Here is a 10983-nt window from a genome sequence, read left to right on the forward strand (position 1 = left end):
TTCTGCTAACGGCAGCTTAAATAATCATTTCCTCCTTCCCAGCTGTGTGTTTCTATTCCTGTACCATGCCTTGCCCTGTACAGCCACAAGCATTTGTGCAGCACATGGTGAACTGAATTCAGGGAACTAATACAGATGCAGAATAACCTTCTAAAATAGTGTTTATGAAACTGGACTCCAAATAACAGTAACCAGAGTAATAGTAAACTTGCCTGGTCCTTATTGAACAGAAACAGCCTAAGTTTTTAGGCTTAGAATTTCATTCACTTGGCAATTCACTCTGAGTTTAAGGTTTGATCTAGTTTTGTCCCCTCCCCAACTGGAGCACCCATCCTGGAGTGCATCTTCCGGTTTTGTTTCAGCGGTAAGGACTCCATGTGCGCATCCAGACTTGGAGCAGCAGAACCCTGTGGTAAGACACAGAGGTGCCATCCAAAAGAGCTTTTCCAGTGACCATTATATCACCTTCCCAAATGACACAAGCTGGAATAGTGAGGATCGGCTTCTGTAAGACTTGCTGTAGCTCAGCCAGATTCACCGGCACAGATAGGCTGGCTGGAGGGCTGATTTTTTTTAACACTGCTAGTGAAGTTATTCTAGTAGACATCTAAAGCCATAATGAAACCTTACTGAAATTCATATTCACTCTTTTCAGGTAAAACTCATCTTTACAGAACCCCAACCTCTACATAAAGCTATGTTTCTACTGCAGATAAACATGCAAGTATTTAAGAGTAGGAATGTATGAAGTTCTAAGAGGGACACTGAATCCTTTTCTCCCAAGAGCAGAATCTCTAGCTGCTAAGAGATAATTCAGGTCAAAACCACTGTATCAGCTTTTCCTCATCTGCGGCATGTGGATAAGAAAGTCCTGTATAGATTCTGCAGTCCTCAAGCTCTTGATGCTCGTTAAGTACTGTACCGGTAATTAGAATTCTTATGACTCTCAAAGGGCTAAACCAGAAGATTAAAAGAACTTTCTTTTCCTGTGAGAGGATATGTTTTATACTTGGATAACTAGGAGAGATGATGATTGCTGATAGAGAGATGATAGAGAGGCTAGAAGTGTTTATTGCTGGCTTTGCATTTCTTGAGCAATGATACATAGGTCATTGTGAAACCTAGGAAAGAAGATAGATGTGGGACTGAAAATCAGGAAGTCTGAATCCTTGACCAAGCTGCCTGGCCTTGGATAAATATCTTAAGCTCTCTGTACCTCATTCTAGCATATATGACTAAAGGCAGTATTTCCCCTACTATAGGAGGTGCTATAGCCTGACTATATTAATACATGTAAAATGTTTTAAACTGCTATGGTGAAAGAGTTTATGTCCATATTTATATGCAGATGAATGAAGGCAAGCTCTATATTTTATGGAAAAATTAAACTATACCTCAGACAAACCAGGGAAGTTCTGGATTGTCATTGGAATCAGTCAGGTTTTGCATTTGATGAAGGGGAATGCCAGTGAGAATTGAAAGTGGAATCAGAGCCACATGTAACACTTGGCAGTTACTAATGTGCTTTTCATTTTGTTTGACATTTTAATCATGTTACAACATATATATACATTTGAATAATATATATACTGCATATCTGTAATAGCTTTACACCTTAGGCCTATGACTATGTGTGATAAATGAGAGAACTGTAACACTGTGACTGATAGCTACACAGATAACTCAGCTTTACCAGGAGATGTTTCTAAGAAAAGGTCAATGCCATTCCTGAACAAAACCTTAACGTCTCCTAGAAACTTCGTATAAATAGTCAATGACCTCTTTGGGTGAAGAGGAATACAAAATATTACAAGACCCCATTTCATTTATTAAGGCATCATAAGCTTGCCATATACACCATTACACCATACACAATGTAGGAGGAAATAGATCTCTGAGTAACTACTGAAGGGAAGAATCACAAGCATGTGTTGTTGTTGCAGGAGCCTACACTATGTCATCTATCCAGTAGGACCAGGTGGAGACATGATAACCTTGGAGAAGTAAGTATTGATCTTTGAATACTAACAGAAGCCACAGAAAGCAGAAAATGTATTTGGGCTTCTAATTTACTATTGTTTGCGCCTGTCAGTGAAATCTGAACCAGTTAACATAATCAATTTAAGATGGAATCAATACCCTTTCTTCTTATGCCAGTCCTGGGCAATAGTGTATATCTGCACTTAATATGACCTCTGATCCTGTCTCTTACGGTTCTCCCATGACTGACTAAGGACAAAGCCTGCAGTGACAACACCTCCACAGTCCCAAATAGTTGGGAAGTTTTTTTTGCAGGGTGGTTACTAATGGTTAACTCCTGAGTTACTCTTTACCGATGGCCCAAATAACGGAATAACAAGTGTACTTATTGAGTTAGAAGGGCCTGAGAGCCCACTGGGTATCAGGATTCCATTATCAGATTACTGTGGCAAGTTGAAGAAGTTATTTGAAATGAATGAAATTACTGGCAAGAGGAATGATCATCCTCATCAATGTTAGCTCAGGAACAGGTGGATAATCAGGAATTCTGGGGTAATCCCAGATCATAAATTGATCAAGCAACCAGGAACAAAAACGGTCAAATAAATAATCCAGTTATACTGAAATGAATTCACAGTAGCATTACACGTAAGACCTATGCAGTAATCCTTTTACTGTGAGTAAGACTTCAGTGGGAATGCTATATTCAGTTTGATACAACCATTTCAATAGCTACCAACTGAAAAACAGGCCAAAGGCCTGTTTTTATTCAGAATAATCTGAATTTTAGAAGCTATGATTTATGATTTGAAAAATTCATATTCTTTTGACTAGTTTCTCATGGGAAACAGGAAAACAGTCTGGAAATACATGAAAATTGCTGGAAAGAGGAGAAAAATAATTTCTTTGTTCACTGTCACTGAATCATAGAATGGTTGAGGTTGAAAGGAACCTGTGGTCCAACCTTTCTGCTCACTGCAGGCTCAATTACAGCAGGTTGCTCAGGATTATGTCCAGTGGGGTTTTGTCTGTCTCCAGATGGTGACTCCACAGCCACTCTGGGAAGCCTGTGCCAGTATTTGACCTCCCTCACAGTGAAAAAGTTTTTTCTTAACTTGAAGTGGATTTCCTGTATTTCTGTTTGTGCCCATTTCCTCTTGTCCTGTCACTGAATACTACAGAGAAGAATCTGGCCCCATCTTGTTTTCATTCTCCCATCAGGCGTTTACACACACTGATAAGATCCCCCCTGAGCCATTTCTTTTTGAGTCTAAACAATCCCAGGTCTTATCCCAAATAAGACATAGCCAGCATAATCGGCAGCAACTAAGAATTTGGATAAATAAGCATGGGAATAGATTGCTCACTGACATTAGCAGGCCAATATCCACTAGTGGTTTCTAAGAACAGGTCAAGCAAGGCAGGAATGACGTAATGTTCTCTTCCTAGTCACAATTTAGGATGATTTGTGGCACCCTTATTTCTTTGAATCTCAGTCTCTTTGCCCATCTCCACATTGCCTCAACTTTCTTTTCATCCATCACACTCTGTCTTCTCTTGTGCATGTGTCAGTGTCAGTGCATGTGTCATCAAGCAGTGTCAGAAGCTCCCGTCAAGGCATCTCAACACCACAGAACTACAACCACTTGCTACTGAATCAGAAATTTCAAGATTCATCCTGCTTACCTCTCTTTGCTTGCTGCCCTTCCAGCTGGGTTCTGAGTCTTCAGAGCGATGGCCTTAGTGTCATGTCCTGTGCTCAGGTCTTGTGAGGTTATTCAGTTTAAACCTGCCTCATTATAAATAAACTGAACTTAAGCTCCAGATCCACGTGAGAAACAGTAGGATTCATAGTGTCCCAATTTCTTGTTTTAATTAAGAAAAAGTACCTCCTTCACAGGAATTTTGTTTCTTTCTGTGCTGTTTACTGACGATTTTTTCCTTTGTATCTGTTGTCCAAATGTACTTTCAAACTTGAGGGAGTTATTGTCAATTTTTACCCAAACAAAAAGGCAATGAATGAGCAAAGTAAAGAAAAAGGTTCACACACAGAACAGGACAAAAGAGAGAAAAAGGCTGGCATTCCATTTTTCTCCACTCAGCCATACTTACTTCTTTACAGAAGCAGTAACTTTGAATGTGCCAAAAAACTCCAAACCCCTAAAAAAATCATAGAATCACAGAATGGTCTGGGTTGGAAAGGACCTTAAGATCACCCAGTTCTAACCCCCTGCCATGGGCAGGGTTGCCTCACACTAAACCATGTCACCCAAGGTTCTGCCCAACCTGTCCTTGAACACTGCCGGGGTGGAGCATTTATCACGTCTTTGGGAACCCATTCCAGCGCCTCACCACCCTCACGGTAAAGAACTTCTTCCTCATATCTAACCTAAACTTACCCTGTTTAAGTTTGAACCCATTACCCCTCGTCCTGCCTCTCCAGTCTCTGATAAAGAATCCCTCTCTGGCATCGTTGTAGGTGCCCTTCAATACCAGAAGGCTGCTATGAGGTCCTCACACAGCTTCTCCAGGCTGAACAGCCCCAACTTTCTCAGCCTGTCTCCATATAGGAAGTGGTGCTCCAGCCCCTGATCATCCTCATGGCCCCCTCTGGACTTCCACCAACACCTCTGTGTCCTTCTTATGTTGAGGACACTATTATTTCAAAAAGAAGAAAGCAAATGTGAGCCAGACTGCAAATATCTTTCCTGCTCAACTAAAATGGTTTGAAATCAGGTTTCTGAGACTAACTAGTGCATTATGCATGGGGTTGTTCTGTTTGGCTGATTTGATTTGCCTCAAGCCTCAATGTTAATTACAGTGAAAAGCTAAATACAGACTCAATTTAAATTTGCTAACAATCTTAAAAATAGATGCTTCTGCCCTACTCTGAATCCAACACAGCATCCACAGGCAAACGCAATTTAACACTACCAAACCCAGCTGTGGTCACAGATTTCATTCTCAGTTGGAGTATGTCATTTTAAATAGTCATGTAACATTCCGTTTTCTTCAATGTATTTGGATTCAGCTTATGGGAGATAAAAATTGATCTCCTGTCACAGCAGTATAATGCCTATGGGAAAATGATTTGGGAAGGACTGGGAATTAAAACTCCTGGATTGTGCTACTGATACTGCAAATAAATTACCTTACCACTTGTAAATTCAAATAATAGGTGTATGACCTGTCCCTGTGGAGTATTTTATGACTGGAAAGCACTTTGGAATCATATAATTAAAATATTAGATAAGTACACATAAGAGCAAATTTCCTTGAGATGGAAACTAGGTGAAAAATAATCCCCAACCATTGTGATAATAGGAGGGATTTATGTGGATGGTGCTCCATTATGCAAAGACCACTTTGCACTCTGTGCTTTACATGATCTCTTCTTACAGCACTATGTGTTAAAGATAAGGCTGCATCAGCTATTGGAGCAAAAAGGTTGGAGCAATTCTTACAGTCAGATGATTGCTCATTTCTTGGCAGCTTGTGTTGCTCATCGTTCCAGCAATACAAACCTCTGTCCTTCATCAAAAGTATGCTTCACCTGGGTGGTGGGGCAATCCCAAGGACAAACACAGGCTGGGCAGAGACTGGATTGAGAGCAGCCCTGAGGAGAAGGTTTTGGGGGTGTTGGTTCAGCTGTGTGCACTTGAGCCCAGAACCTCCCTCCTCCTCCCCCCATCTGCTGGGCTGCATCCCCAGAGCGTGAGCAGCAGTCGAGGGAGGGGATCCTGCTCCTCTGCTGCACTTTGGGGAGACCCCCCCTGCAGCCCTGATCCAGCTCTGGGGCAGCAGTACAAGAGGGACGTGGAGCTGTTGGAGCAAGGCCAGAGGAGGCCATGGAGATGCTGCGAGGGCTGGAGCAGCTCTGCTCTGGAGCCAGGCTGAGAGAGCTGGGCTGGGTCAGCTTGGAGAAGAGAAGGCTCCTGAAGGGGAGACCTTAGAGCAGCTCCAGTGCCTAAAGGGGCTGCAGAAACCTGGAGAGGGCTTGGGACAAGGGCCTGTAGGGACAGGCCAAGGGGAATGGCTTGAACCTGCCAGAGGGGAAACTGAGCTGAGCTCTTAGGCAGAAGCTCTTCCCTGTGAGGGTGCTGAGGCGCTGGCACAGGGTGCCCAGAGAAGCTGTGGCTGCCCCATCCCTGCCAGAGTTTAAGGTCAGGTTGGATGGGGCTTGGAGCAAGCTGCGCTAGTGGAAGGTGTCCCTGCCCGTGATGAGCTGTAATGTCCCTTCCGTACAAGCCGTTCGATGATTCTGTGACTCAAAGCAGCTGGTTTAGAAAGATGCCTGGTCCCTGACCCCCCCGCCCCAGTTCCAGCGGCAGGAGCCGGCAGCGAGCCCCCGGCTTTGCCCGGGGCAGGACCCGGCGGCAGCAGCCCCATCCCCGGCCCTCTGCTGCCCTCTGCTGCTCGATGGGGACCCTGCTCGTCCCCAGTTCGACGTCACGTTGATAATAACGTCATAAATGAAGCTGTACCGGCGACATTTGGCCGGAACGAGCGGCTGGGCAGTATTTGCCACTTGTAGTAATGCAAGTGTATCAGAATGATAATTTGTGACCTTATAAAATTACACAATATATGCGGGTTTTAATGCTAATGCCGTTAAACAGCCCATTTTCTGTAGGTTGCTGTTGGCTGTATGATGAATGCTAAATTACCACGTACTGACATTGTCAGTTTCTTCCACTGACTGGATTTTGCCTTTACCAGAGCACCATATAGCAAATAAACTTAATTAGAATCCTGTTTCTTGGCTCAAACTCAAGTAAATGTTGGATTTTTAGGGGTTTAGATTCTAAACCTGAAAGATTCTCAGAGGTTGGTTGTGCCAAGATGGCCCTTCCGCACATGACCTGCTCGAATCACACCTGAAATACCCATATGAACTCATACAAAAAATTGGTCTTTTCTTCCTCCATCATTTACATAAATGTGCTCAGATTTTGATCCAACTTCTGGCAACAACAGAAGCTTCAGTTGTGCAATCTATGAGACAGAAAATCCACCAAGGAGAACAGGGAAAATTACAAGCACACAAAGCTCCCTGACATTCCTGCCTCTGGATGCAGAAGAAAGAATGCTTCAGGAGTGGATCAGGCTGAGAGATCAGGCTCTGTCAACAACTACTGGAGACTCACAGAGTTCCCAGTGGAAAACTTACGGATGAAAAGCAGAGATATCACCAGGGGACACTGGAAGAATGACACTGGAGCATCTCTCTTGGATGGTGCAAAATCTGAATCACTGAATCTGATTCCATCCATTTCAAAATAAGTGCTTTGAGCCTCCCTGTAAGAATCTGAGAACATGTTTTATTTGAATGGAATTACAACAATCTAAGGTGATTTCTTAGAGTGGTGAGTATAAGGAACACATCATTCTCTAAGCAACCAGAACCGGCATCATGTTTTCTTCCATAACCCTTCTCGGCATGCCATCTATATACAGATCCTAAAGGTCAGTGTGTCCTAAAGGTAACAAAGCACAGGCAGAGGAGGGGCAGTTTGTACCTCCCAGCTGAGCTAAGCATCTAAAACACCCTTGTGAGTTATGCACTAGTGCATCTTTCAAGAACTACCAAAAAATAAAGTACTGGTTTATCACAGGAAAGCTGAAATGATTCACAAATAATAAAGACATGGCTAAATTCCATGTTTCTCATTGAATAAAAGCACAAATTCAAGTGAGTGAGTAAAAGCTGTCAGCCTTTTCTAGATGAACATAGGGCCTGCTTTTATAATGGGCTGACTCATTCCTTCCTATTGAAAAGCCAGACCTGCCATACAAAAACAAACATGTTAAATCTCAAAAGTAGGTGTTGCTGAGAAGAAGGTACTCGAAACTGCACCTTTGCTAAGTGTTTTTTCCACTTTAACTTAGCACCTTTACCCTTAGCTGGGTTGTGTTCAGTTCTAAGCCTGCAGGAGCTGAAGAACTGCTGCTGGTGTTCAGTCCAGTGCTGCTGGAAGCATCCAAGGCTTGTGCTGCCTGAGGCTACAGGCTTGTGTTTCTTTTGAGGCAGGTAGAGATTGATGGATTGTTGTTAGAATTCAGATTTGAAGTGAGAATTAGAGTTGTGGATATGGAATAAAGAGGTGCAGGTATGAGCCAATGGTTTTCTTTTTGGTTTACAAACAGAAAACCAAACTCTAATCCCTCTGCTAAGAGACTGATGTCTTCAGCACTCGGCGCTGGTAAGGCTGCACCTGGAATCCTGTGTTCAGTTCTGGGCCCCTCACTACAAGTAAGACATTGAGGTGCTGGAGTGGGGCCAGAGAAGGGCAATAGAGCTGGAGCCATGGTGGGGCAGGAAGAATTAGGGGGTGCTCCTGATGGGATCTGGAAGTGTTCACAAACTGTGTAGTTGAGGCCCTCAGTGATCTGCTTTAGTGGTGGGTTTGGCAAGCCTGGAGTAATGGTCGGACTCAATGATCTTAAAGGTCTTTTCCAACTGAGTTCATTCTATGATTCATGTAGGTTCCAGACTGGAAAAGGTCATTGGTTTTATGCAAAGCTTGAGAGCATCGTGTGTAAGGGAGGTTCCACAAAACCTAGTTTGGCAGTCAAATCTGAAAGTATCCCGGGTTTTAAAAAGCTGGATATGCCAATGTTGTCTGTTACAAGTAGGACTGCAGGAACCCAGGGCCTCCAACACCCTGCAAACCTGCATTAACCTGACACCTTTTATAAGCCTGGAAAAAAATCATAGGAATGTCGGCATCTACTAAAGCCTGCCACCACAGCATGTAAGCATCCTGCCAACATGGTTATTCACTGCTGTAATGAACACATGCACAATTAGAAAGTTTGTTTAACTATTGCTGGAAACCATTTTCCATCACAGTCCTTTCAGCTGTTTTACAGATACTGCAGGAGGAAATTCTGCCTTTGGGCGCATAGGCTTGGAACGTGCCATGGTGGGGCAGGAAGAATTAGGGGGAGCTCCTGATGGGAGTGCACTCTAAGTCACTGTAAGAGTGACATACACGAGCATTAAGTGATGTGAGCAATGTCAAGGGAAGTCAGACTCACAGCCTATCCTGGTTCTCCTGTCAAACGTCATGTAATGTACCTTTGCTATGGCATAACTACATTCTGATCACAAGCACCATAACAGGAATGTGTGGACATGAGTGAGTTGATAAATCAGAGTAAATCAGAGGCAGAGGAGGAACTAGAACTCAAGTGATGCAGAGAGCCAGTTTCTCAGCTCTATCAAATAAGTATCCTGTAATTTCATAGCCTCATATTGTTTCTTAGTGTAGTCAAGCATAAACTATTTAAGGCAGGGATCCCCTATGCATGTTAATTGTGTGTTATGTAACAAGAGTGATGTGTCTAATTGTTACTGCACAAAGGGAAGCATAATAATAATGATGATTGCTCTGATTTCTGCCTTCCCTCATGGTGCATATTTTCCTTGAAGTAATCAGGGACTTGTTGCTAGGTAGTTAATATTTAAGGTAGCTTAAATATTTTAATGTATCTGTGCCTGTTGTTTCTAGGCAGCAATATTTGTTTATGATATTGCTATACAACCCTTTCCACCTTACAGCCTTTATTCAGTGTAATCTAATATAATAACCCATACACTTAAATTTCGGTCCTGAGACTTGTTTTTCTCACAGAGTAGCATATTAAAGTATTGAAGCTACTGTTAAGAATGATAAAATATCTCTGACGTAGATATATTCTTTGTCAGGATGTACTGCTAGCATTCTTAGTACACTTCAAAAGTGAACAGAATACTTAAATAAGGCCATTTACTAGTTGGCAATGCTGCTGTGCATTTTCAGCACCTATTGCAAATGCTTACATGTTCCAAAAGCAGAAAATTCCAGAGTTTCAAAGTAAATCATCAGTGGTTTGGGTGGAGAGAAGCCCGGTTTGAACTGAATTACAGTTACCTTCATCTTCGTTCTCATGCTTCCAGGCATGTTGCATCTCTACAGTTGGCTTTCTACCTAGTCTGCAGGCATGCAGAAATAGTGATAAACGGTTGAATTTAATGGCTGAGGATCAAGATTACCTCTAGCTGGAGAGAAATCTTCACATGCAGACCTGTTCCTAAGAGGCCAAGAGAAGGAAAGAGGCTTCATGGTAGTTGGAAAGGCAGTTAAATAGAGAAGGAGTGGAGATGAGACAAGAGCTCATCATAAATAGTGACTCTTAAGGAAGGTCCTGAGGACCAAGGAATCACCAACACCTACTGAAATGTTTAACTAGGGGTATGTGTTATCATTTCATCAGTCCTTTGGAAGTAAAATCAACATATTTTTGTCTGCTGGGCAACACTGCTGCAGGTTTTCCTTGCTGTAATCTCAATTTTATTTAAATAAAATAGAAAAAGTCTAAAACATTTAACTTGGGATGAATGTTGTATCTCTTGCTAATAGGTTTTGTCCTCTGACCTTGCACTTGGAGAGGCAAGAGACTCTGCTGACTCCTCATGTTCTTTGCCACAGATCTATGTGGGCTGCAGAAAACATACATCATCTACCTACCAAGCCTGTGGGAAACACAGAAGGGAATTACTCCAGACAGTGCTCATGTCTGCAACTGAAAGCTGAGCTTTCCTGGCAAGACACAAACGGATGGGAACTCAAAGTTCACCAAATGCTGAAAAGCAGAAATCAGGGCTTCAGGTAACCCATGCTGATGGTTTTGCAAATCTAATCTGTTCACTGTCAGGTGCTGCAGAAATACAGTAAAGCCAGGCAAAGTTCCAGAGCCATTGCTGCTAAATTCAGTGTATTTCTGTTAGTGTTTTAAAACGAAGATAACCCCCATTTCTTAAAATTAATCTTGTATTTGTGAAGGCAGCTGAACAGCCCTGCAAACACATCCTCTATCTGCAGTAGATACAACAGAAGTTCAGAGTTTGTTGGAACAAGTACCATTACTCATTAGAAGCTACTTATTTTCATGTCTCTTCAAGTCTCCAGCCTTTTTACTGAGACCTCCGATAACATTATCAGTTAGTGCAAATTCTAA

The sequence above is a fragment of the Neopsephotus bourkii genome, unplaced genomic scaffold (assembly GCF_033783945.1).
Source record: "Neopsephotus bourkii isolate Nb327-2 ecotype Australia unplaced genomic scaffold, CSIRO-AGI_Nbou_v1 NB_1189, whole genome shotgun sequence".
NCBI lineage: Eukaryota > Metazoa > Chordata > Aves > Psittaciformes > Psittacidae > Neopsephotus > Neopsephotus bourkii.